The sequence below is a fragment of the Marmota marmota genome, unplaced genomic scaffold (assembly GCF_001458135.2).
Source record: "Marmota marmota marmota unplaced genomic scaffold, marMar, whole genome shotgun sequence".
Taxonomy (NCBI): Eukaryota; Metazoa; Chordata; class Mammalia; order Rodentia; family Sciuridae; genus Marmota; species Marmota marmota.
In genome coordinates, this window is record NW_026000026.1 from 2,129,001 (window position 1) to 2,151,266 (window position 22,266).

General features: G+C 59.2%; 1 protein-coding gene across 1 annotated transcript in view; it reads right to left on the reverse strand.

The window, feature by feature from the left end:
- The window catches only part of Cdh4 (cadherin 4), a 251,233-nt gene extending 234,266 nt beyond the window's left edge, over window positions 1-16,967 (reverse strand). The window contains exon 1 of the mRNA XM_048810714.1: window positions 16,859-16,967. The gene's annotated coding sequence lies outside the window, so the exon portion shown is untranslated. The remainder of the gene's footprint in view (window positions 1-16,858) is intronic.
- Window positions 16,968-22,266: the final 5,299 nt, after the last annotated feature.

Below are 22,266 nucleotides of genomic sequence, written 5' to 3' on the forward strand. Positions count from 1 at the left end.
TCCTCCCCAGCTGAGTGGGGACCTGAGAAAGGGGGAGATGTGGTCTCTGAAGGAGGATGAGCAAGGGACACCTGCAGAGCCTGTCACATGAGAAGCATGTGGCACCCCAGGGCTTCTTTGTCATAGCAGCCAACCGACAAGACCATAATGGTCAGTAGCAGAGAGCCTGGAGACACAGCCCAGCGCTGACCACATAGCAGACAACGGTAAGTCCCTGCTTCCCTCGCCCCCTCAGTGTCAAACCGGCCCTTGGCCACTGCAGGTGGAGGGTTTGGCTGAGGAGTTCCTGGTGAGACCACCCCTGGGCCACAGGTACACCTGAGAACCTCACAGATCCCCTGTGGTGTTCTTGGGGTCTCTCAGAGGTGCCTGCAGAAGGCCGTGAGAGCCAAGCCTCCCAGGCAGGTCTGTGGGCTGCGGAGTGATGGGACCCACCCAGAGCTGTGCCCTGCAGACCCCAGGACTGGGCAGAGGAAGGTGCACCCAGCCTCTCCTGGGCAGGTCTCTGGCTGGTAATCCAGACTCCACAGACAGCAGCAGCCTGATTCCCATCCAAACCTCCCTCTGCACGGCCTCCAGTCACCAGAACCTCCCAGCTGAGCTGAATCACACAGGGAAGGACGAGCAGTTGGGCTTGGGACGCAGCAGGAATCTCCTGCGAAGTACAGCAAAGGCCACTTGGGTTTTAAACAATGGTGCTTCCTTCAGAAAATGACGGGCCTGGGAATGGTGATGTGCAGCTGGTGTGAAGCCAGCCTCGGGTTTCCGTGCCCGAGGACGTTTCCATCAGAGGGAAGGGCTGTGTGTAGGGGAGATCTGGGGGTCAGGAGGTGCGAGAGCTGAGGGGAACTGCTTCTGTGCATGAGGTTATGGTTTCTTCCCTCTCAGAAGGTGGAGTGTACAGCCAAGGGAAGGTGTCTGTGCAGGTGCCAGCCGTCTAATGAGTGAGAGAACAATCTTCAGATTGCGTCTCTTAAAAGTTGTAATTTCGAAAGCCGTTTAAGACTCACAGAGGCTGCAAAATCCATGCAGCGAGTTCCTGAGTGTCTCGCCCAGCTTCCTCCCGTGTCAGTGCGGTCCCACGGAGCGCTCATTACCCGACTCCGGCACCGATGCTATTGACTGAGTTGGGGCTCGGTTGGATCTCATCAGTTTTTACATGCCCCCTTTGAAAGCGGTGCATTCGGTGGACTCCTTTCTGAACGCACCCCTGCAGGGAGGCATTCTGGGGAAGTGTGCCTGCCTTCCATAGCCATGTTCTTCTAGCCCAGCGGCCTACGCCAGAAGCAGAATGGTGGGCTCCTTGTTCTGGGAAGTTCCAGGGAGTTCCATGCCACTTTCATGATGGTGCTAAGAAGCCCTGGGTGACAGCTCCAACATGACTGAGGGGGAAGCCCGGCCCACCCCTGCAGGTCACTGCATGGACCAGGTCCTGGGCTTGCTCTTCCCCCTGGCGAGCTGCTGCTGCTGTGGCCTGCATGGCCAGGGACATTCCTGAGGCTCAGGGAGGGAGATGGAGGCCACAGGCAGGTCCCAGCCTGCTGCCTGCTGCTACGAGCTTTTCCCTTTTAAGGCAAAGACCGACTTCTGGAGTGTTGCCCTACTTTGTAGGGAAAAGAGCTCCTGCAAAACTGGCTCCGGATTCCTGTGTATTTTAAAGTGGGATCCTCCACGCTTGCTCTCCTGGGCCCGCTGTGGCCACCTGGCTCCCTCCTCTGCAGGGTCCCAGCCTGGCCTGCTATGTTCCCCTGCAGACGCGCCAGCCACAGGGCCACCACTTCCCAGGCACCACTCATGTCCGAGATGAAGTGAGTCCTTACAGCACAGGAACTGCCAAGGAGGCCGTGTGGACCCAGCGCTCCCTGTGCCCGCTCATGGGAACCTCTGCGGGCATGTCTGTGCACGAACACACAAGAGCACATACGTGTGTGTGTGTGTGTGTGTCCATGAGCTCCTATCCCCCATGTTCTCATAAGGACATTTTATTATAAGACTCTCGCAAGTATGGTTTCTGGGAGGAAGGGTGAGCAGGCCTTCTCTACATTTGCACAGAGAACAACGAACAGGGGTTTCCTCTTAAGAATTTCACATAAATACAAATCCACTTTCCTTCCTATTCTTTAAAAATTTTTTTTTAGAAATTTTCATGTACGTCCTGGAGGCAGGCAGGAGGGGAGGCCATTTGGTCACCCATTCCCTCATGCTTGAAGCAGACCCCCACCAGCAACCGCCACTCAGCTGCCCCTGGTCCTCCTGTCCCCGTAAAAGGCACATATTTAATTTATCAGTGTTTTCCTTTGTTCCAGTTCAAGTTCAATTAGTTGGATTAAATGGCATAATGATACAAGGAGGCTTTGAAAAGAGTTTAAAGCACTACACACTGTGTCATCATGAAGACCGTGGAAAACAATTTGTCCCAACCACAATGGGGTGACATGTGCGTGGGAACGGCAGCCGGCACACGCTCCGCATTAGCAGAGCAGAAGTGAGCTGTGCCTCTGGAGGGCTGCTGAACAGGGACGCAGCTCCACAGAGCCGCCGTGTCCCAGCCACGTGGCAGGGGACACCCCTTCACCTGGGTAATGCAGGCCGAGGGGTCAGCTTTATTCTGGAAGACGCCCACCACAGCTGTTCTCACTAGGAATCTGTCTCAGGGTCAGCCACTCCCAGGTCCACTGGTTTAGTCAAGAAAAATCTGGCACACAATTCCACTGGGAGTAGACGTGGACCTTCTGGTGACAGGGACGCCCTAGTTCTGGGTGACAGGAGCAAAGCCACCCATGATTGCCCCACAAGCAATAGCAGTGTCCCTTCTCCAGGCATTAGACAGACACGGGCAGTGCCCGGCACCCACCCACCAGCCATCTGGGTGGACTGTGAGGAGACCCTGAGGCCCATTTTCTCTGCAGCCCTGAGTCCCAGCTGTGGCTGCCCTGGTGTTTATCACGGGAGTTTCCCGCTCCTGCCTGGTGGGCCTCTCGAGGGAGGTTTACAGTGGGCACCGTGGGCAAGGGTGGCAGAGGCAAGGGAACGGCAAGAAGAGCCTCTGCGGTGGGCAGGGGACTGCTCTCTGCACAGCAGACAGGCTGGGGTCACCACACTCTCCCAACACTCCCCAACCCAACATGGACTGACTGGAGGACACAGGCTGCGATCCGAGGCCACCTTCTGAAGGGGCACAGAGGAGGAAACTGAGGCCTGTCTGTGAGGTGGGTGGAGGTTGGATGGACGAGGCCAGCCAGCTGCACTAGGCCGTCTATACATGGCTGGCCCAGGAGGCGCGGTGTGGCTTGGGGCACTCCAGGGCACTTGGTAAGCACCAGTGTGGGATCTACCCCTTCAGCTGGGTCCTGAGTGTGCACGTGCCTGAGCCCAGCCCCTCCTGGTGGTAGGACCCGGCCATCAGCCAGCCAGGGGTGCCTGCCACTGTCCAGGGGGAGAGTCGGGCAGTGCTGTGGCAGACCATAAGGCCACAGGGCAGCACCACAGCCGGCTGCGTGGGAGGGTGGCACCGCTGCACGTGGCCCGCGGCCAGCAGCTCTCCTAACTGAAGGGGGAAATGAATCAATTAATAAAAACAAATTACCTTTTACCAAGTTAAATAACAGCTAATATAACGAAGTCTCTGTGCGCATGGCAGATTTATGTCACCCGGTGCCGTTCCATTCCAAGATGGACTCATTTAATGTGATATTAAAAGAGATCAAATTAAACTTTAATGAATGCGACACTCAGTGTCAGAAACGGCGCGCAGGCCTTCTTCACATTGCAGAGTTGATGGACAGCGGGTCCATCTGGGACCCTTCTCAGTGGTGGCAGGGGCGGGGCTGGGGGGAAGGCTGGCCCCGATGGCTGGCCGGCTCCCTCTTACCTCTGTCCACCACTCAGCAGAGGTGACGTTGCTTACAGAGGAAGGAGGTCAGGTGACAGCCACACTGGGCTCCTGAGGACCATGGAGGGCAGAGGCTGGGGGTACGGGTAAGACATGGCAAGAGCCCAAGTCCCCATGAGACCCTTGCCACAGAGCAAGCCACCTCCTGCCCCCCCTCCCCCAACGGGTGGGAATGTACCAGCTGGTCTTCACCTTCCACAGGATGAGCCTGAGGCTCGGGGATGGGGCAGGGACAGGTCAGCGTGGCACAGTGTGGGATCTACCCCTTCAGCTGGGCCCAACAGACAGGGTGTGGCTATGAGTCGGGCTTGGGAGCAAGGCCCTCCTGGGTTCAAATCCTGCTGACCCTATGGTGTGTGGACTGTGATTTTCTGTGCCTCGGTCTCCCTTGTACCAAGCAAGGCTCTGGGGGGAAGACTGGGCTGGGTGGTGGTTGGTCCCCAGGCTCAGAAAGTTTGCTGGCACTCAACCACGAGGCCCTCAAGCCAGCGAGTGACAGGCCAGCTGCTCAGCCTCGGTGCAGAGTCACTTCAGTGCTCTGACCCACGAGGCCCTGCTGGGATGTGCTGGCCCTGCAGGACACACAGAGCCACACACTGGGGCCTCGTGTCTGCCACGTCACAGATCCTACCAAGGAGGAGACAGAAGCCCTGCCCTGTCTAGTGGGTGAGGGTGGAGGAAGGCAGCGCCCTGCAGGTCTCCTGCTGGACAGAGCCGACCAGAGCGCAGGGTCCCAGTTTCCTCCTGGTAGAGGGCACATCCCTTTGTGGCCAGGAGGCCCCAACACAGCCGCCCACAGCTGAGACTGTCCCTGCCTAGCAAGCAGAGAGGACGCCTGCCACCCTCCCCCCGCCCGTCTGTGACTAGCCTCCCATTTCCCACCGGGTCTGGGAGCTCCCACAGCAACGCTGCTCTCGGCCTTGCAGGGACTCCTCGGGCCTTCAGGTCTGCGGCCAGGGAGGCCTGGGGCGCGTGCCCTTGGCTGGCTCCATTCCCGACCCGGAGAGGGAGGCAGGACGAGCATCGCCCTCACAGGGCTGCTCAGAAGAACACGTAGGCCAGATGCTGAGCTCTGCACCCCGCTGCCAGGAAGGAGCGGCCAACCCTGTGCGGCCAGCATTCAGACACGCAGGATGGCCCCGCCGCTGCAGGAGGTGGGCGCTAGGGTCACCCCCACTTTACAGGTGAGGGCGCTGAGGCACAGAAAGGCCCAGGAACTTTCCCAAGGCCACACAGTGCCGGGTGGACCTGGGACTGGGCCCAGTGCCATGGTTCTGCAGCCCGGATGCTCACTGTGCCTGGGCTCCCCGCAGCAGCTCCTGCAGCAGTCTTTCAGGCACCTGCGCGTGCGTGCAGAGCCGCGGGTCAAAGGCAGGGCCCCGCACAAGCTAGGCTGGCGCTGTACACTGAGCCAGGCACTACCATCACCCCACTCTGAAGATGGGAGACTGAGCCCAGCTGGGTTGGGACACAGGCCACCGGCAGAGTAATTCCTAAAGAAGAGGCTCAGTAGAGCGGGTCTGCCCGGGGCACGCATGTTGACGTCCCCTGGCACGGAAACCATGACCACCACTGCAGGAACGTTCCTGGCTTCTGGAAAGTGCCTTAGGTCCCTGAAGGCTGTATTTACTTGGAGATGGTGGAGTGGCACCTGAGAAGGGTCAGGAAGCTTGGCCAATGCTGTCCTGTTCAGAGGCCTCTCCTGTGGGGAGGCCGTGGCAGTGATGGCCTCATCGCAGGGAGGCCCGTGCACAGGAGGCCCGCCCTGGGCTGGTTTGGGGCTGTGAGTGCATCTGCAGAGGAAGGAATTGGGAACAGGTGCACCCTCAGGTGACTGGTGGCTCCAGCTCCGTCCTGGACCCACAGCATGTTCAGGATGAAAACCACGAAGCCAGCGGCGCATGGCTAACGAGATGCAGCCGCGAGGGGACCGTGTGCCCTGTCCTGAGCAGGTATGCTCCCCGGGGCTCCTCTCCACAGCAAGTACAATGTCCTCGCCAGCCACGGGGCTAAGCCACTTGCCAAATCCCAAGGTCGGGAGGGAGGCAGGACCCCAACGCGAAGCCATCGCTCTGCGGGACTGTAAGCCGGGTGGCTGTGCAGCCCTGTCCAGCAGTTTCCACCGCAGCTGAACACACCCTGCGCCAGGCCCCCATGTCTCCACCGCCAGAGACTCATGGTTACCAAAATACACGTCCAAGACTCTCACTGCAGCCAACAGCGGGACCCTGCACAGTCCCCCAGTGTCCAGCAGCAGGCAGTGGTGGTTTCCATACACAATGACCACCTGCAGCCACGTGGCAGTGCACGGGCCACAGAACATGTCGGGCTCAAGAAGCCAGTTAGCAAGAATCTGCCTGAAGTTCAACACCAGCAGACTAACGGAGGTCAGAGTTCAGAGACTGGCTCCCCGGGGAGGGGCCGGGGCCAGTCTTGGTGGTGGGCTCCGTGTCCTGGCCACTCGGGCAGCTGTCTCTGCAGACCCCCACTGTGCACTCAGTGCCTTTTTCTGCATGTGTGCATTCCGCGTTACAAGCACAGCCTCTGCTCGGGGGAGCTGGAGGGTGCGCATCCCCACCAGGAGGCTCTGGACGGGGAGGGCCCCATCTCCAGCATGAGGAGCCCATGGACGGCGACTCCAGCCTCCTCAAAGGTGCTGGCAGGGTGGAGCCATGCTCTGACTTGGGAACGGGCCCACCTGCTACCTCAGTGAAGCCTCCCCGCGGGGCCATTTCACCCAGGTTGGCGCAGCAGCCCTGAGTCACTGTGCTCACCCGGCTACCCTGGGTCTCGTGTTCTCCTTTAAAATAGCTCATTGCTGAGCTTTCCGCCGACCACCCTGTGCACTGCTGTCTGTCATGCTGTGACTCATGGACACAGGCTTTAGGTCGCAGTGTGAAGGTAGCACGACCCAGAGCCTGCCACCAGACTGCCTGAGATGCGTGGTCCAGCCGGGCCTCAGTTTCCCCGTCTGTAAAGCAGAGGCTGCCATCCTGTCTGGTCATGTCTGACAGAGAGCACGGAGCTCCTGGCGTGCCCTTGACGAGCGTGCTGGTCCAGGTCTGTTACTAGTGACACACAGGGTGGTGGACACAGGCCGAGGAGGGGATGGATGCTCACGGGTCCCTCCTGTTCGCATGTGCAGATCTGGGTGCTGCCCTGTTTTGCTTCGTCTCTGGGGACAGACCCCTGCACAGCGCCGGGGTGACAGGGGGAATCATGTCCCACTCTGGCCTGGCGTGGCAGGTTGCCTGGAGCGTTGAGCCCCGACTCCTGTGGCGGGTGCTGGAGCCTGGCTGGCCAGGGCTGGAGGGGCCCTGGAGGTGGCCCGGGAGCCACTGGAGGGACATCAGATGGGAAGGGCAGAAGGACAGCTTGTGGGAACAGCCAGGCGGAGGCAGCAGTGCGCAGGGCTGGGGAGGCCGAGAAGAGATTCTATCAAGAATGAAACTACCAGGGGCAACTCCGTCGTCTGTACTGGTGACTGGTCCGCCTCAGGTCCTCGTTAAAGAAGGGCAGCGTCCACACTGGGAGGACTGTGGCAGCGCTCAGCGCAGAATCCAGCCCCAGGGATTTCCCTGCAGTGTGACCTTCAACCTGATGTTCCCCACACTCAAGTCTACCTTTATGAAGGACAGACGCCTGGGCTCAGCTCCTGACCGACAGCCTGCATAGCTCAGACGGGAAGGGAAGGCCTCCTGCCCTCTCTGGCCACTATGGGGTACGGGGTCTTTTCCTCTGTCTGCTCTGGACAGTGCTCACCAGCCATGTGCTCCTGGGTCACATGTAGTCTTCTGGGATAGCAGTGTCCCTCCAAGCCCTCTGGACCCACCTGAGCTCACCAGGGTTCCCAGGGTGAGTGACAGGGGACTCCTGAGGGGCAGGGCACAGGGGCCTGCACGGCCCTGGGCCCCCTGGAGACTTTCGAGCCTACCTGCCGTTTGCCCCATGGGACGTGAAATTGCTTTGTCCTCAGCAACAAGACCCCAGGTTCCCCTTCCTCTCAACATGATCACGAGTGGACGCTTTGGCAGAAACTAGGAGAGTGGGCATCCTGACTCCAGAGAGGGGCCAGCTGTGCCCACTGGCTCCTAGCCCATGGCTGAGGCTGTGGGTGGTGAAGACCCACCTGCCCTGCCCACTTCCAGAGGCTCTGAGCCCTCCCGCTTCCCCATGCTGCTGCCAGCGTCCCCTTGTCACCACTCAGGAAAATAGATTTATGACCCTCAGGACCCTCCTGACCATAGTTCCAGAGCTGTGCTCCTGATAATGAATATTTGGGCTGAAATTCCATCTGTATTTCCCAAAGCAAAATAAATCTCTGGCTCTCAATTCAACTCCACTGTGGAGGGTCACGTCCATATATTACCTGCCAACTTGAGGCCCAGGAAATACGTGGCCCTTTCATCGCCCAGTGATGAGGCCAAGGACAGTGGAGATCCAGTGCTGGACCGTGAGCCTGGAGTGGCCTGGGGATGAGCAGGATGGGCCTCCTGCTTCCCAGGGGGTGCGGCCCAGCAACTGCAGCCTGTTGTGACTGCGCTGGCGCACAGGCTATGGTTGTCAAATTGTTTCAAGAGGAAGGACAACCGGTTGAGTTTCAGAGACAGGACAGTGTGGAAGGTCCGCATTGTGTGCAGAACGCCTGGGCCTCGGGCCCAGCCGGGCTCACCCTGGGCAGTGAGCTCCTGGGGCCACCTTGTCCTGCCTGTCTCGGCTTCCTCCCCGTGGATCGGGGAGGACGGCAAGGCGTGTCCTGCAGGGCTGTGTGGCGTTGGGACAGGATGAGCCTGCAGAGCTCCTCAGCCCAGCCTCCCTGGCTGTGGAGGGCTACTGCGGGCAGAGATGGTTTCCCAGGACAGCGCCACGCCTTCCACCCTCGGCTGGTCACCCACAGACCCATGCTGCTCCCTTCCCGTGCAGTCACAGGGTGAGGGCCTGGCAGAAAGGAGAGCGAGAGCTCGGACCAGCTCCAGGAAGCGGTGCCCCGGCCAGGAGAAGTGCCACAGGAGAAGTGCCACACGGGGCCAGTGTCCTCGGCTTCAAAGGTGGCCATGCTGACAGGCGGGGTGGCTTCTGCAGGGGACTTTGTAACTGGAGGGCATGTATCCTTTACAAATGGAAAAGAAGGAAAACTCCCAGGTTTTCTGATCCTGTCATTAAAAAATTGATTTTGATGGACTGGATCTGCAATTTGCCAAAACAGATCCAAACAAAACACTCCCCTCCAAGCCAGCCACCGAGAAGCCCTTCTTCAGGAATCCTCGCCCCATGGGCACGGCCATGGCTTCCAGGAGAGCGAGGCTGGGCTGCGCCTGCAGCGAGGGAGCTCCTGTCGCCAACGACCCCTTGAAGCCCCCTGCCCAGCTCGCTGGCTGCACATCCAGAGCAGTGTCCCGCAACTGTGGCCTGGGCTGATGGTGAATCTTCAGAAGCCAGCGTCGGAACATGTCTAAGCGATTGCTCCTGCAATGCCTCCTCCCTCGCGCGTCTCTCTTGAGCTACCTTCAGTCTGCACGCACCTGCCTTGGGGAGCTGGGCCCCGGTGTGCACGGGGCTTCCGCACCAGAAGCTTTAGCAGACTCTCCTCCAGCCTCTGTTCTCGCAGCCCTCAGGCAGCGTGAGGCTTACCACAGGTGGGGCAGATGGCTCGGGGAAGGTCAGTTTAGATGTCCAGGGCTCATTTTCTCCCACACTGGGGGCCCCTTTGCAGGCCTGGCTACAAAACTCCTGGGGCATCCTCTGTGAGGAGCATAGGGACGTGCACACCTGTGAACACCCAGGCATGGCCCAGGTAATGCCTCAGGTGAGGGAACAGGAAACCCAGGTGTTGGTTACAATGGCCACCTCTGCAGGCCAATCTACCAGGTGGCCAGCTTCCTGACTGCAGGACAGGAGCCTGGCCCCGATTTATTACTATGGTCCTCAAGAGACAGAGACCTCACCTACGACAAGGGTCTTGGTCATCACCTTTGCAACAGTGAGATGCGGGGCTCTGGTGGTTCAGACCTGCTGGGGCGTCACCGTGCTCAGGACAGAGTCTCTCTGTAACTATCTCCCCAGGAATGTAGGGAGTTCCCAGATATTTATTCTCCAGTATAGTCATTGTCCTCAGGGCAGGAGGTCAGCACTGAGGGCAGAGGAAGGAGGGTGGCCAGGATGGCTCCGTCTCCCAGGGACCGTCCATTCCTGATGCAGATGCTCCGAGCTTCCCAGTGTCTGCCGGACCCTTGCCAGGCTCTGGTACCTTCTCTTGTCCTTCTTTCTCTGTCTATAAAACAGCTACAGTTGCCGCAAGCACAGACTAGTTTTATGATCATGAGCATACTTCTGAGCAGCCCCAATCATCCTAATGGAACCCCCGGGAACCCGGCCTGGCAGCAGGGAGGGCACCTACTTTCATGGCCCTGGCTGAGTGGCTGGGTTTCCGGGAGAATTCTCCATTTCAGTGAAAGGGACAAGAGAATCACAGAGCAGACCATAAAATCAGAGGAAGTCTGGAGAAATACAAGAAAACCTCAGTGTCCTTCGGGCCAGCCATTCGGCCGTGGATTTCTAGGTCCTGGTGGTCACACTGCACAGGTTCCAGCAGGTACAGGGGTAGGTGGCCGCCCATGGAGCTCACTTTCTGCTCCACTGGTGACACATCCGGGCTACTGGTGCATTCCACCTCCCCTGAGGTCCCTCAGGATGCGCCTGTGCGCTACCTTCATCATGCACGAGACCCCCAAACAACCCCGCTGTGGACACTCACACTAAAATGGGGAGCAACAGGGCGGAGGGTGGCCACCAGCTCCCGGCGCTCACGGCCACTCTTCAGATGGCAGGCAGCGGTGGCCTTCCATGCAGGACGAGTCTCCTTCACAGGGAGTTGTGGGCTTAGCTGGCAAAGCGACACTCAGTTCACAAAAGTTCCCATGGCCTCTTTGATGGAAGCCAGAGGGTGGGGCAGGACACCTCCAGATCCACTAACTCCCCTGTCCCAGGGTGGGACTCCTCCAGGACACACGGGAACCTCGGAACAGAGCCACAGCCCTCCAGTGGCATGGCACGTGCCCAATTCTGGTCCATCCTTTCCCAGGCGCGACTCAAAGGGCACATCACAAAATGTAGGCGCTGGTGCATTTCAAATCACTAAATTTCTGGGTTGAAGCTTGTTTTGATCAGATTTTCAAACAACTTTAATGAATAACACCACACTGAAAAGCCCCGGCAGGTCTACGGGCTTCAATGGGCCAACTCCGCATGCTGAATATAGTCGCAGCTGACACCGATGATGACTTCCAGAGGACGCGGACCCAGCCGTGGGGAAAGTCGACAATTGAGCCTAATGAGAACCTCTGCCGTATGGAAAGTCCCCGCCCCTTCCCCTCTCTGCTCCTGCCTCCCCGGGCTCCTCCAGGTGATCCACAGCACCCAGGGGACCAGCTGCGGGAGGGGCCGCCTGCTTCTCACACTGGGGATGGGAGCTACGTCCTTCCCGGGCTTCAGTCCCACCCGCTGCCCACCTGTCCATGGGGCCTCAGCAGCCTTGCATTTCAGCCTCTCCTCCACTTCCAGGACCTCCCCAGCACCAGGGCCTCCTGCAGCTTGCAAGCCACCTGCCACTAGGCCTCCCAGGGCACTCTCTGGGAATCACAGTTCCTGTGACCTGGCTGGTGAGGGTTTGGAGGGCCAAAGTCCACGTAGGCACTGCTCAGAGACCATGTTGTGTCCATGAACCCCGTGCACCCTGGTCTTTGCAGAGGACCCACACAGCTGGCCTTCCTGCTGCCAAGTAGGCTCTGACCTCACACTTCCTGTGCCTCAGCCCACTGCCGGCCAGGGTGTGGGTGAGTGGGTGAGGCCCTCCCTCCTCCAAAGGTGGGCCCGAGGGGTGGCCCCTGTTCCGGTGCAGGAGGTGGGCATGAGCCAGCAGCAGGGGGTGCAGGTGCTGGGCGAGAGGCCCCTGTCCTGAGAAAGAGCTCAGAAGCCAATGCTGTGGGGGAGGAGTGGGGAGTGGAACCCAGCTCTCCCCACCCCAAGCCACGTGCCAACCAAGCTGGAAGCCCTCCTTGGGCTGCAGGTGCGAGTTACCATCATCCTGATAGAGTACAGTCCTCTGTGCCAGCCAAGGGCAGCCTAGTGGACGACTGTCTGGGTCCACAAGGCCACCATTCCCATCTGCTCACTGCAACTGGCCCAGCTGGCCCCTCCTGGAGAGCAGCCCCACAGTGCATGCTGCCCGATACTGTCCCAGCAGGACTAGAGGCTGGTGCAGATGCCACACGGGCCACCAAGTCTCCCAGTACAAACCACGCTCCCTTCTCTGCACTGTGAGTCTGGTGGCCGCCAGCTAGTGGCCACAGTGCTCCGTGTCCAGGCCACCTCCCTGCTGGATGGCAGCCCTGAGCCAGGGCAGTGGCCTCCCACCCCCTCCTGCCACCTCCTGGGCCCGTGCAGCCCACGCCTGGGTGCTGTCCGCGCGGGGGGCTGGTCTCCCCTCAGCCTGGCGCTCACTGGAAACCCTCCATCTCCACTTGGATTCCTGGCTTTAAACAAGAATTAAAAATACACGGAATCTACTGCGCAGCGGGTGTGGAGTGAGCTGATTTATCACCACGTCGTCTGAAGCCAGTTATTACCATCAAGATGGCTCTGCCTGCTCCACGACCTCCTAATTAAATGTGGTACCAAAAGCTTGTCTGGCTTTTGGAAGAATCACCTTTGGAGAAAATGCGTATGTTGGTAAGTGTCTGTGTGCGCGCCTGTGTTTATTTTTAGTTGTTTCATCCGACTCAAGAAACACATTCATCCCAAACCCACACACAACACGCTGCCAGCTCACTGGGAAAGCAAAATACTCCAGACTCTCGACACGTGTCCCCCTGAAGCCTGGGGCAGGGCGGCCTGCAGGGCCAGCGCGTCCACAGCGTCTGCCCGAGTCGAGCCCTTCTGCTCTTTTCCTGAAGCTTCCGAGCACTCAGGCTCCTGGCCACAGGGTCCAGGCTCCTCTGGGGACCATTTCCACCCCAGTTCCCATCCAGGGGCAGTGGGGAGAGCGGAGCCCAACCAGGGACCTACTCGGGACCCACAGGAGGCTTTGCCAGCAGCTGCGACCACAGCATCCAGGTAGCCCCCGTGCTAGAGAGGACTGCCGGGTCCTCTCTCCCGAGTCATGTTTGTGGCACGTCAGAGCCACCTGCCCCCACTAGGTGTCGTGTGAATGTGTATCGGATACAATTCAGCCTGAATCTCATGTTAGTAAAATGGGGTTTCATCTCTTTTTAAGGGAGAAAGGAAAACAAGAATACAGACACAGCGGCTTGTTCCTCGGAATGCCGGTGGCCGCGGAGCCCAGCTCTGTGGTAAGACTGGCACCCATGGCCACGCCCAGGGCATTGACTCCCACAGTCCTGCTATACGCACCAGGCTGAGGCGCGGCCTGCCCAGGAGTGTGCGCCCTCTGCCTCCTGAGGTTGGGACAGACTCGCGTGGCTCCAGGAGTCAGACTGTGCTGCTGGATAAGCCACGTGATGTGTGACGCCCACGTAGCGCCCCTGAGTTCTGCCGGTATTCATGTTCAGAGTCCTGACGGAGCACGTGGTCCTCAGGCCCCCATGGCGGGTGCCTGCGCCACGAGGCTGTGATGACACCTCTCCAATCCCAACTCCGAGTCCCGATGCCCTCTCTAGGCTCTGACGGGCTGGGCAGTGGTCTACAGACCGAGTCTCTTTCTCAACCTAGCACAAGAATTTCCCATGTTTACTAGTCGGGACGACTTAGCACAGATGGGGACATGTGTGGGCCTGGCTGTGCCTGGAACCATCTATTGCCTGAACACATGGAGGTGTGAGGATGGGGTTTCCCTACAACGCGCAGACCCCAGCTTCTTGTGAAGGAGACTCTCTGCCCCTTCTCACCCTCTTCCTTTTCCCAGCAGCACTTATTGAGCACCTACTGTATGCTAGGCATGATGTCAAGTATCAGCCTTGCAGAGAACAGAAACGGTCCCCTGGGACTCCCAGCACACACCCACCCCCACACGGGCACCACGGGGAGGCACAGCAGATGACAGGCACATGTGACCCTCACTGTCACAGCCCAAAGCTGAGTGCCAGGCTCCCGGCCCCAGTGCTAGCTTCTCTCCTGGGGACCCTGGAAGCAGATGGAAAGGCGGTCCCTCGGGGCTGCCCGCTGCCTGGATTTTGCACCCCATTTCTGCTGATCATGTGCTACCTGGAAGCCTCGGCTCACGCCTGGAGGAGCAGTTACAGTTGACGCTTTTCAGAGTTTGGGGTTCTTTGTGATGCAGCTGTGGGCAGCCTGGTCAGTGCCTGGTCAGTGCTGTGGCTGGCCACAGCTCTGCACCTTCCCACTCTTGTCTGCATCTAGCTCTCTGCAGCCACCACCTTGCTCCACCGTGGAGCGACCCTCCCTGAATGGAACCTGCCCCACAGGCCTCACGTCCCAGCCTCCCTTCTGCGATGTGGGCACAGCAGATGTGGATTTAGAAAGGATTTCCACAAGAGAAATAGCCTGGAGCCTGCATCTTAACAAGATGTCAAGGAGGGAGTCGGGAACAGGGAGGGGGCCTCCCCACGCAGGGCAGGGGCTGCCTTTGTGGTTTCATCTCTTTCCCCATTAAATCAGACACTTCCAAATCAAGCCCTCGGGGAGGAGCGGAGACGCGCACACCGCACGGGTCTGAGCTGCAGCCTGTTCTCACCGCCGCTGACGAGATCAAGGGGGTGTCACCACCCAGAGACGTGGGAGCAATCAACATAATTGTGCTTCTGATACCAATTAGGCCGCCAGTCAGATCTGCACAGAGCATGGGCACTGTGCCGCAGCCTGCACGGTGGGCCTGCCCCGGGTGAGCCCGCTGTCTGAGGAGGGGCCGGGGCCTGGTTCTCCGAGCACCCGGGGTGGGGGGCAGGAGTGTGTGCACTAGGGCTGCCTCTGCCCCCGTCCCCTCCTGGTAGCCCCACTCCTGTGAGGGTGAAGAGCACAGGAGAGTGAAGCAGACTGGTTGTGCCAGGCTGGGGTCTTGGGCAGCTGCCCAACCTGTCTGGGCCTCAGTTTCCCCATCTGCAAAGTGAAGGCAGAACCCCAGGCACCCGTGGGGTAGGGGCTGAAGGAGCTGGTGAATGAGGGCCGCGAGCGCTCTCCGCTCCACCCCTCATGCTCACCGTCCACCTACTGTCCACGCTCATTGGTGTCCACACTTGCAGAGGTATCCGTCACAACGTGACCCAGGCCCCTCAGTCACCCTCTGGTCCTTGGGGAGGACCAGGCTTTGCTAGAAGCTGCACCATGGGGCACTGGGCCACTGGTGTCTTTGACTGACAAGCACAGTGAGCTGAGGCACCGCCTGGACTTGACAACCAAAATGCCCCTGTGTTGCCCAGTGTCCCCAGGTCCCCATCCACCTGGCTGAGAGCTGAGGCAAGGAGGCCCAGATGTCACCAGAGATAACCCACCAACAAATCTGTTTCAGCCTTGAGCATCATTTAGAGGAGTGAGGCGTCTCTGGGGCCATGGAGAAGTGCCAGGTGTAAGGTTTAAATATATAACTGGGCCCCTTTGTGAAAGGGCCCTGCTGCCTGGAGCCAGCCTCTGCAACAGAGGGACAGGCATCCTGGGAGCTTGGGCACCAACCCCCACGTGGTCCAGCCCTGGCCTGGTCCTGCCCCTGCGAGTGACACTTACAGGATGCTGCCTGGGGCACGGAGCCCAAGGCCCTGGACGGAACACCTCCCCCCGGCCCCCCGACACCTGCAAGTAGTGAGGTCCCCGTTCCCAGCACAGGCATCGCGATCCCTCGCCAGGACACAAGCCAGGTCCTCCCAGTCCAGAGAAGTCGGTGGGAGGCACAGCACACCCCAGGCAAGCACAAGCAGAGAGCCAGTGAGGGGGATCTGCACAGCAAACAGGCCAGGACCCGGGCACTCTTGGATGACCAGCTCACGGCGGATCTCTCTCCTCCAGGGCGAGCCAGACACACAGGGTCCAAAGGCAGAAGCCCTGGTCACCTGAGAACAAACGCACCTCCCGGATGAAGCAGAAGATCATGCCCACCCCTGGGCCTGCTGGCATAGGCCCGGCAGAAGCAGGTGGTCACCAGAGCCGGCCGGTGCCCCAGAGGGGCAGTTGTCCTGAGCCCCGGGCAGAGCCCCCAGTTCCAGGTGTGCATCACTGAAGTCCCCATGACAACGGCCTCGGACACGACTGTGTCCCTCCGTGACCAGAGGCTGGCGGGCGTTGGGCCATCCCAACATCTGGCACACACTTGCTCCCGATCCTGATGCCTGACCCTGCGCCCTGGGCTGCTTCTCCAAAGGAGATAGAGAAAGCGAGGAGCTCAAGCTGCATGCAAGCTCAGAGCGTGACAGTCACGCTAGGCAAGCGCCACGGGTAGGGTCTCGCCTCTGTGAGCACAGAGGGGGCTTCCTAACCGCAGAGGCACAGGAGTGGTGACGTGTCCACCATCTCTTCCACAAGCTGATGAGAATCTCCAACTATGCGTTCTACATGTTTTCCTTTAACCCAAATCACCTTTGACCTCACTGCCACAAACCAAAAGAACCACCTTGGCCTGGTAAGAAACCGTCTCAGACAGCCTTGGGGAGGGAGGGCAGACTCCCGAGGGCAGAGGGCAGGGCGCGGAGGCCGCCTGCTACCCTCAAGGACAAAGACCACACAGGGCAGGTGCTGAGAGGCAGGAGGACCCTGCAGGGAGACAGGCCTGGGAGTTCAGGGGGGTGCTGCGCTGCCCCTCACGGGGCCTGTGGAGCCGCCAGGTGGTCTCCTGGCTCCCGACGCTGGCATAGGTGGGTACAGCACACCCACTGTCCCTTCCCCGCCACACGGTCCCCCTCCACTGGCACAAGTCGCACCAAGATAGGTGAAGCAATGCCACCCCAGGCTGGGAAGACTGACCGATGTCCCACCAGGGCCCCCGACGCGCTCCCCAGGGCCTCTTACTTCACATGGGTCCTCCTCAGGCATCCTCAGGGGAGCCGGGACACCATCTGGGAGGCACACCAGGCAGGTACAAGGACCCACGTGTCCAGCTGAGCAGCAAATCACTTACCTGGAAAGAAGAGAAAAGTCTCATTAGTTGAGTCCCGCAGTCCACCCCGTGAGGTTCCCTGAGGTGACAACGGCCCGGCAGGGGAGGTGCCAGCTCTGACAACCAGTGCTCTGTGGCAGCTGGCGTCCTCTGATTCACGCACACCCCAGCCTCCAGAACACGCTGCTCTGTGTGCCCGGAGCCTCACATGGCTCTGTGGGCAGCTGGGGACGCATCTCGGGGCTGTGGAGTGACATGTGCTCAAAGGGCTTAAGATTCAGCAACCACTGCCCCTGGCCTCCTGTGACTGCGTCACTCAATTGTGCGGCCACTGCTAACAGGGCCCTGGTGGCCAGGTGAGTGCCAGGAATTCTGGCCCCCTCTAAGTGGGTCCCGACGCCCCCTTGCTCTCCTGAGCTCTCCTCCCTGACAGCTCAGGACTGCTCTTCTGTGCAGCAGCTGGCAGGTAGCACCTGACCCACACTGGGAGCAGGCCTCAGGGACCATTGCTGTCGGACCACGGAGCTCGGGCACCAGGGGGCAGCAAGCAGGTGGGCTACGGTGCCACCCCTGGTTCTGCGCTAGCACAGGGCAGAAGTGGGCGTGGCCTGTCGAGGCCTCTGAAAGGTACACATAGGTCCTAAGGGGAGAGGGCTGGAGACCATTAAGTATCTGCAGAATCGGGGCCACTCCTAGTGGTCAGGGGGTGGCGCTGCCTCTGGAAGATGTCTCAGCCCAGCGCTGCAGAGAGGGCTGAGAACCCAGAACTTCCAACATCAGGAGTGTTCGTTTCCTGCCCCACGGAGAGTCTCCAGGGGTGCTCCAGGGTCACCTCGGGGCCTGGTGTCCCAGAGCAGAAGCTGCCCTGAGCTCATTCAGGATTTCAGAAGAGAAGCCTGGCCAGGGTTTTAAGGGAACAGGATTTAGGAGAGGCCTCCGCCTCGTGCCAAGGGACACCATCAGACTGCCTCCTTCTACAAGGACACATTTGATGGTAGGCAGTGCCTGAGCTTCCTGCATCTTTCCTCCCCAGGTCCAGGAGGAAGGAACACGAATCCCAAAGCACAGCATCTGTTTCCTTCTGCTTCCCACCCGACTCACACATGGTCCCCGAGTGCCTCGAGGTAAGCCTCCTGGGCTGAGGCCAGAGTCGGGCCAGGCAGGCGCTGGCAGCAGAGTGGCCAGCCTGGACCTCTCACCACCTGCACAGTGCAGAATTTTAATGAGCAAGTACTGTGGGCTCTGCCCCCAAGTACATCTGAGTCCACTCTGCAGGCCGAGTGCCGGTGCTAGTGATGACTTCGTCACTTGTGATTACCATGCCCAAGCGGCCCTGGCGCAGCCCTCCCTGATGAGCTCTGGATAGCCCAGCCAAAGCTTAGCTTCCATTCCAGGCACAGCCTGTAGTAGTTCCGTGTTCTGACAAACCGCAGTGACGTAAACAGGTCACCGACACACATGCCCCGGCTGCAGCCCTGCGGTGCTGGTCAGCTGGGCCACCCCGTCCCCTTCTCTGAGGACGCCCTGCAGTTCCCGAGTGGGAGTGTCCTTGCACTGGTGGGTTGCCATAGTGATGAGAGCCATCATAGCGCTAATGCTAATAGTTATAATGGCCCAGTGGAGTGCGCGGCGACATCTAGGCCGTGCCTGGCACCCTCTGAGCGTGACGGCTCCTGGACCCTCTCCAACCCTGGGCAGACACTGTCACCCACTATCTGAGCACGAGCAGAGGAGGTTTACAGGACCTGGGGCTCCAGACTCCCCTGGGGATATCTGGCTCGGGCCGGATGCTCAGGTTCCACCCTCAGCCCCCCAAACCTCGCCTCAGGCCAGTGCTCCCCAAGGGGCTGGGGAGAGGGCTTGAGAACGTGCCTCTCATTCCTGTCCCCACAGGACGGCAGGTGGCTTGATGGCAGCCTGTGGCTGGGTCAGTCCAGAGACCAAGGTCCCAGTGCTGGCCGGGCTACCTCCTCACTGTGTGACCTCAGGGACCCAGGCGCTCCGTCACATCTGGGGCGGCCCATGAACCACCATGTGTACCCTGACCGTGCCAAAACCACGCTCCTGGGACTGGGGAAGGAGGCTGTTTCTGAGGAAGAAAGTGCCAGCCGCCCCTTGCTGAGGCTCACGGCCTCCAGCACAGCCACTGAGTCCTCGACGTGCCCAGAGCAGAAGGCACGAGGGACACGGAGGCTTGGAGGGGTGAAGGGCGTGGTGGAGAGAGGGGTGGGCTAGCCAGGGCCTGCGCACCACCGAGGTCCTCACGATTGTCTTGTTGGTGCTGGGGAGGGAGCCAGGGTGTCTGCCACGGAGCCACATCCCCGCCACCTCTGTGTTCTGTTTTGAGGCGGGGTCTTGCTGAATTTCCCAGGCTGGCCTGCAGCGGGGATCCTCCTGCTTGAGGCATGTGTCCCACACCAGGCGACCCTGCGTGTGATCCTGATGTGAGGGCAAGTGGCAGCCACAGCTCCAACAGCCAGTGGCCCGGGAGCAACCAGGCAGCTGTGGGGGGAGGTCCCGAGCACCGAGCAGGCAGCTCTGAGGGCCCAGGTGATGCAACTCCTTCGTGGGGGGCTAGGCCCCTGGCCCATGCCGTGCGGCCCAGAGACGCCGCTCCTGGAGGTCACTGCTAGCACTCGTCTCCTGCTGCTCCAGGCCATGGTGCAGGCTTCCTCCACTCCTGGGAGCTCACCAAGAGTCCCGAACCTGGGACTGAACTCCAGGTGACCCCTGTCACAGAGGACAGTGGCTTCTAGGTCCTGGGGTGTCCTCCCAGACCCTAGGAGGCCCACCCGCACAGCATGATGGGCCAGAGCCTCACCCCATCACTCCCGAGAAATTGTCTCCAAATTCAATGTTTTCAGAGCAAGAATGGATTAAAAAAAAAGCACAGCAGCTCTTGGACTGAACCTTTCACAGGCGTGACCAGTGCTGGGCCCTGCGTCTGCTGGCCCACTGCTTATTAAAATATGGGTGGATTGACGGGCAGGGAGGGTCGGGAGGCCAGCTGTGGCCATTCAGGGCAGAATGTCTGCACATCCTGTCAACCATTGGTGATGCTGACTGGCGCGTCAATCATCCTCCAGGTCCCAGGTCCCTGTGCTCACCCAACCTGCTCCCACCGGTGGCTGCCTCTATCCTCAGTGTCAATGTTTAATTTTTTATTACTGTTTTAATTATATATACCTAGGGGCCACAGAATGACAATTCGATAATAAATATGGAGTATAATTATCAAATCGGGGGAGTCACCTTTTCTATCCCCCCCCAACATTTTAAAAGTTTTTTGAATAACGTAATATCCCTACATATTTATGGGGTGCACAGGTCTCTGAGCAGTCTGTGGTGTGGCTGCCATTCCTTGAGCAAGCCCTGAAATAGAAAGCAGGGAGGACGAGCTCAGATTTCAACAGGTTAGTGAGATAAGGTTCTATAAAGATCAACTGCATATAAAAGGGGGGAGCAGGAAAGACACCCTCAAACAGAGAGGGCCCTGAAGGACCCACACCCAGGGACAGACCCACCTGCCCCCCAGGAACCCAACAGGGACAGACAAGGCGAGAGCTCGGGAAAGACGGAACAGAAAACCCAGATCCAAACAGCTGCCCACAGAGGTTCAGGCGCAGAGTGACCGGTGGAGTGACGGGATGGGGACCGTGTGTGTGCCTGTCCCCGCAGGTGCCGAGAGCTGGTTACCACCCAGACCAACGTCCCAGAGCAGACTGCAGGGCCCAGCACTCTCCCCCAGCAAGGGGGGAACCCTGCCAACCAGAGGCGCGGAGGGGGTTGCAGCAGCGCCCCAGACTGCCAGGGGCCTCCCAACTGGCATCAGGCCACACAGAAGCCAAAGCCGACTCATGTCCAGAAAGTACCACCACTGCCCAGTACCCGAGCAGGCCACCCACACCCGAGGACGCCCTGCCAGCACCAGCGCTGAGGGGCCCGGGCCTCACCTACCCAGCTGTCCCTTGTCAGGACTCGGGAAGGCGCACTTGATGGGGGGGTCTTCTCCATGAAATGTTATCTGAAAAGTGAATGAAGGTGGAATCCTCAGATGCTCTCGGGTTGGAGTGAAGGCTACGAGGTCCCCTTCAGTTGGGGATCCATGGGGAAGCACAGGTCTGTGGGTTCAGCACTCAGCTCAGCCTTTCTGTGATCTGCAAACTGTCACCACCCCTGGGGAGCCTTGAGGAACTTTCCCTTGCACAGTGCAGCCCCTGGGCCACCTTCCCCTCTCCCTATCTCCTGCCAGCTGCACCTGATGCCCTGGCCTTCTCTCCATTTCTTAAATGGCCATGTCTCCTCAGCCTCTGCCCAGCTGTGCCCTCCTCTGCAATCTTCCATGCCCTCAGCCTCCTTTCACACTGGTCAGTCCCTGGATACCCGTAGCTCGAATGCACCTCGTCAGGGAGGCCCTGGTGACCTCCAGGGATGAGGGTGGCCTCCATGGTCATTTCTGGACTCCTCCCCACACTTCCTCTGGTGACTCTCACTACCGTGCCTATGAGGCAGAGGCAGGTTTTGAGTGTCTCCCTGGTTCCTGAGCTGGGTTCTGGGTCCGGTCCTGCTCATCTGGAGTTCCAGACCCCTACACAGGGCTGTGAGACTCTACAGTCAGCTTGCAGAGGAACAGGCGAACACACTGCCCTCCCTCTGGCCCTCCTGTTGAGGCAGGTGGATTTTCTCAACAGGGTCCCCTGGTGACTTTTGTCCCTGCCTGGGCCTCCTCCTCCACTTGGGGCAGAGCTCTTTGTGGATAGGTCTCTTTCAGCCTCAGTTTCCCCAGTGCAGAGGGAGCAGGTGTCCAGGAAGACGGACCGGGGCACAGAGGCCAGTTCACCTGGTCTGTAACATACTCATGCAGAAACGGGAGGATCCTGAGCCACCTGCAGCCTAAGACGCTCCTCCTTCCAGAAGAACCCATCACCAGAGCAACAGACACAGGACCCTCCAAACAGGGACCACACCAGCTTTCAATCAGTTCCTTTCTCTCCCAGACTTCGTTACCGTAAATTGATGGCTTTGATTAAATGTCTTTTAGAAAAATTCTTAACTGCTATGTAATAAAATCTATTAGAGAATAATTCCAGTTCTCCCACATATGGATTTTTGTAGATACAGAATGCTTTAGAAGAATTATTCTCTCGCACATATTTTATTAAAAAGCCTGGTGCTAAACATCGCTCTTCTTAAAACAAAATTACTACCTGCAAGGAAATAGCTGTTTTTGAAAGAAAGAAAGAGAAAAAAGCCCTTCCAGTTGGGCCCCTCTGCATTTCATTAGGAGTTGTTTGTTAAGTGTTGAAGGGATAATGGATAA